This window comes from Prunus dulcis, unplaced genomic scaffold (genome assembly GCF_902201215.1).
Source record: "Prunus dulcis unplaced genomic scaffold, ALMONDv2, whole genome shotgun sequence".
NCBI classification, from domain to species: Eukaryota; Viridiplantae; Streptophyta; class Magnoliopsida; order Rosales; family Rosaceae; genus Prunus; species Prunus dulcis.
The window spans coordinates 1-5,645 of NW_023010397.1; the positions used below are offsets into that span (position 1 = coordinate 1).

General features: G+C 38.6%; 1 pseudogene; it reads right to left on the reverse strand.

The window, feature by feature from the left end:
- Nucleotides 1–3,285: 3,285 nt before the first annotated feature.
- LOC117613568 lies at nucleotides 3,286–4,796 on the reverse strand (annotated as a pseudogene).
- Between the last annotated feature and the right edge of the window lie 849 nt (nucleotides 4,797–5,645).

Here is a 5,645-nt window from a genome sequence, read left to right on the forward strand (position 1 = left end):
CATGCCCGACGAGATCAAGGCGGAGGTTCGCGGCCAGTTGTCGGTATGTACCTTACATTTTCATTATTTTTCTTTAAAATTGTGTATATTTCTATTACTTAACGTATCTAATTAATTGATTGCGGACGAACTATAACTTGGAGGATCTCGACGAAGAGTCGTTGACGTACGTCAACAGACTCTTCGCTGAGAGGTACAAGCAGTGGAAGAGCGACTTGCACCACCATTTTCAGGCCTATGATGATCCGCAAGTCGCTCTTCAGGAGGGTTGCCCGAAGGAGCTTGAGGGGCGGGAGGATAGCTGGGAGTGGCTCTGCGCTCATTTTCAAGCGCCCGAATTTGCGGTATTTTTTAATTATATTTGTTTAATTATTACTTATTACTTATTAATGTTTATTTTATTTTTATATTTCATTATTATTTAATTTTTTATATTTTAACTAATACGTTTCATTTTTTGTATAACAGAATAAAGCCCAAGTGAATAAGGGTAATAGGAAGAAGAAGACCCTTCTCCACCATTCCGGCTCCAGACCCTTTTCGTATAGGATGGATGCACGGCGTCGGGTAATAATCACAAAATTTGTATTTCATTTTTAATGTCATTTTTATTAATTTATTTTTTTCATACTAATATTTTTCTTCTCTTGTTCAATTTAGGAGGGGTCCAAGTTCCCAGAGATCGACGTCTTTGGTGACGTTTATGTTCGACCCGGAAATGAATTGGCCGAGTCCCTTCATGTAAGTATTATTTAATTTTAATTCTTATGTTACGCATTCAATTTGTATGCATGTTTTAATTTATATTTTATGTTATGTTCAACAGACGACGATGGTGGAGAGGAGCCAGTTGGTTCTTCAGGAGTCCGCCTCCCAGCTTCCTCCCGAGACTCCGATCGAGTCTGTGGCTCCTCCACAGGATGCTGGATTTCAGATCTTGACGGAGACGTTGGATCAGACTCTCGGGAGGAGGCCGGGGACATATTGTCGAGGGATGGGGAATGCCCGGCGGAGGGAACCTAGACCTCGTTCATCGGTGCAGTCTTCACGTCAGGTCACTGCTTTGACAGCACATATGGTCACTCTTGAGAACAAGTTGTCGGCCATTCTGCAGTCCCTCGCACAATCCGGCATTCCCGTCCCGCATTTTGATGAGCCGACCTCCGAGCCCGTCCCTCCCGAGCATCCCCCCCAGACCACTGCCCCGGTTGACGCCCAGACCTCTGACCCGCATATTGGCGACGACTCGGTTGATTTTGATGCATTATTTCATTAGTGTATTTATTTTATTTGTAATACATTTATTTTATTTTATAACAATATTTTATTCTAATTTATTTTTATTGCAATTTCATTGTTTAATCAATAAAAAAAATCAATTTTATTTAAAATACAAAATACAAAAAAAAAAAAAAAAAAAATTGTACAATTAGGTTTGCACGACGGCACCATTTCGTCGCGCAAACCCGCGTGTAACAAAAAAATTAAAAAATAAATTTTTTTATTTTTTGTAATTCTTGCGCGACGAAAACATACGTCTCGCAAGCACGTTTTGCGCGACGAATAATTTCGTCGCGCAAATATATGAGCGACGAAAGCTTTCTCATCGCGCGAATGGTTCTGCGGCGGACATCTGCGTCTCCCGAACCCGTTATGCGCGACGATATATTTGTCGTCGCGCAATTACTTTTGTCGCGCAAAGGTATGTGCGCCGAAATTTATTCGTCGCGCAAAGTTTACGCGACGAACATGTGTTTCGTCTCCCTATCGTTGGTGCAACGATGGTTTACCCGTCGCACAGTATTGCGCGACGAAAGGTTTTTCCTCGTCGCTCAATGGCTTTCTTCACGACCTTCGCGCGACGGATTGTGCGCGACGAAGTTTTTGTCGCGTTGATTTTTGTGCGACAAAATTGATCTTTGCGCGACGCTTTTTTATTCGTCGCGCAAATAGTAAAATGTAGTAGTGTCTATTTGAAATAGTAATAAATAAGAATAATTTCAATTGTTACCTTAAATTTTTGCAACTTTCTCATACTACCGCAAGGCATATTGAACACAGCAAGATGCACTGCATAAAACTTGGATGGCAAAGAACGTAACTGGCATTGACCCCAATCAAGGAACCTCAAGTCGTTGGGTAGATATTTAATGTGTCCAGATAGAATTGCATTGCGATTTATGAAAATTTCAAGGTTGTCCATCCCAGAGAAGCTTGTTGCATTCAATGTTATCGTATTTGGCTTGGGAAACTCCATCATGATGCCTTTAATTTTTCCTGTGCCCTAAAATGGAAAATAATTAGTGTTAAGACTTTTCAAACCAAAATACAAGTACATTTTGTAAAGAAATTTCTAGGTTACATAATGTACTGGTTCTTTTCAAATGGAATATAAGAACGTATATTATACTTACTGTATTTCCCGTTAGAACATGGTAGACATCCTCATGAAACCATAATCTACTACGCTTGCCAGGCTCAATGGGGCACTCTTCGTGAACTATATCCTTTCCCATTTTTTCTAGCAAGTCATGCATCCAAATCCTATTACATTCAATAGTTATGATAGCCTTCTCAACGAGTACTTCTATACAATCTTGGGAGACCTTCTGCTTACAACTTCTTAGTACTTGTATCACATAGTCCTTATCTTCACCTTTGAAGAAGCATGCAATGTCAAGAAAAACTTGTTGCATTGAATTTTCCAATGCATCATAACTTTTTCGAAGTATTTTCTGAATACCTAAATAAGGTTCTCCTTCGTAACCATCTAATATAGTTTGCCAACGATGTATACCTTTATTACGAAGATGGGAACCTAAAAGTGTTATAGCTAGTGGAAGGCCTTGAGCATAGTCTATTGCTCGTTGTGCGAGTTCCAAATAATCATTTGGAGGTTCATTTATTCCGAAGGCATTCAAACTGAAAAGTTCAAGAGCTTGGTAGTCAAATAACTTTTGGACCTCGTATATCAACTCAATTCCATGACATTTTAGCAATCCACTATCTTGTGTAGTTATGATGACTCTACTACCCTCACCAAACCAACCAACTCCAGCCAAGTTGTCTAATTGCTCCAACTGATTCACATCATCAAGAATTAAGAGAATCTTTTTAAGCCTCAATAGTTTATGTATAATAGAGATACCTTTATCAGTACTGGCAATTTTCAACTTTTTACCACCAAGAATCTCTTGAAGGAGAGTCTCCTGTAGTTGGATTAAGCCTCCATATTGTGGCAGTGAATTTTCTCTAACATTTGGCAAGAAACAACTTCCTTCAAACTTATGGGCAATTTCATTCCATATAGCTTTTGCAATTGTTGTCTTGCCTATTCCAGATGCCCCCCATATCCCAACCATGAAACGACCATTCCCACCAACATCCAAAAGCATTTCCACATCTTGTGCACGAGACTGAATTCCAACTGGGTACTTGGCCACATTCCAAAATGTGCGGTTCAGTACTACGATTAAGATCTCTTCAACGATGTGGTTGATAAATGTAGCTTCAGACCTACCATTTAAAAAAATTGGATACATTTAAGGAATAAAATTTAAACATGCAAGCACATAAAGAACACCATATTTAGGTACATAGTCTATTCAGCCGACTGTCATACTCCCCCGAGTTTGATTGTATAGTTCGCTAAAGTAAGTTTCCGTTTGGATGGATCATGGAGGGATGTGGATTTTAGAATAACTAGATGTAGTGCATTTAATATAGATACTGAATATATTGGAACAACTAGATGTAGTGCGTTTGAAATAGATTTGAAGTGACTACATGTAAGGAATCATTTCAAATTCATTTATCTTCTTCATCTCTCTCTTGTCCAAATCTTGACATACATGAATTTCACTAGTCTAAACAAACAAGATTACCTTATTATGTAATCTAAATCCATGAATTTGGAATCCTTCCATCCAAATGGAGCCTAAGTTCTTAACCACAAACAATATTGACTCGTTTTACTAAGTATACAATGATATGTATTATTTATACTAGTCCGGCTAATATATGGGTTTTGAATCTTCTCCCTACACTTTTCAATTTTTCTCAAAACAATACCTTTTTTAATGAGTAACAATTAAATATAACCAAAGGAAAAAGGAGAGAAACCATTAGACTTGAAAAAGATAGAAGACCCTGAAAATAGAATCAAGTCACTAAATTAACCATATATATGTGCACAATAGAGGGTAGAAATATACTCTCCCGCCTTGCAAGTATATCCTTTCAAACTTGCTGCTTGTCTAAGAGCGCTTCTCCATCTTTTCACCTTCTCCGTACTATCCTTAAATCTGCAGTTAATGTCAGCAAATGCATCACCAAAACTATTTGTTTGGTTTCGTACATGCGACGGATCCACTTTGTAAAAAATGGGCCAAACTATTTGTTTCGTTGATGTTTTGCATCGAAGGATCTCAACGAGTTCATCCAAGCACCAGCGTGAGGATGCATAGTTTTCAGAGAAGACAATGAGAGAAATCCGTGACTCTTCAATTGCTTTGAGAAGTGATGGTGAGATTTTTTTCTCCTCCAATAAGCTCACGATCAATGAAGGTGTAGATCCCCTTATCGGACAAGGCCTTGTACAAATGATCTGTGAAATTGGTGCGTGTGTCCTTACCTCTAAAACTCAAAAACACATCATATGTCCATGGATCATGAGTTAAAAAATTAGTAGTAGTAGAAGAAGAAAAAGAAGGATGTCCTTGTTGGTTGGCCAGAGGAGCCATACTCTGATCAAAGAATAAGTTGTTATAAGAAGGTACCTATTTTCTAATTTGCTGTTGTGAATGTGATGAAGTTTTTGATGAAGTTTTTTCTAATCAATGCAACTTCCGGTCTTCAACTTCCTTTGGTTTCTGACGCGCATACTTCGGACTTTTGCTCACCAGCTCAATAATATTGACCGGTGGTTTGTCTTTTTCAGTGTGTGTAAACTTAATGGGCCTCACCTTTCTTCTAACTGTGCAAGGATGTGGTTCATATTTTTTGGGAATAAAAAGAAGCGGAAATTTGCGCAAATACTATCCAGACAATGGAGTTATGTGCAATTATCACCCAAAGAAAATATATAATGTTGATATTTCCACATCTTGTCTTATTTCCCCACTTAATTTATTTTCCCACCCACCATGTAAATTTGGAAAAATACAATTCTATCTTTATACTCACTATTATTCCTAAAACACTTATTTACACTAATACCCCCTGAAACTACAATCAAATCTCACTTTGCCCCCCAAATTGAAAGTGGCCTACTTACTCCGCTTGATCATGGTTTGATAATCCACTTTGCCTCCTTTCGTCAACTCCATTCAAATATCCAGCATTGTCGATCCCAAATTCCTTTAGTTCTAGTTCCCAAAAATCAGCAAAAGTGGTCACCCAAGTAGATAGCGTGAGCATGTTAAATTCAAAAGCACATGATACTTACGAGTCGAGCAGGCCCCAGGTTGAAATTTCTCCAGAAAAGCAGAAGCTTGCCAGTTCACTATTTGGGGATTCATATCAAAAACCGAGAGAGGCCATCTTCTGCCAACCATAAGGTGTCTAAGGCTAATCGCCATGCTTCAGAGATGCCCCGAGTACCAAAGCCAACAGCTGTACACATTGATGTTAATCATGAACCTGCT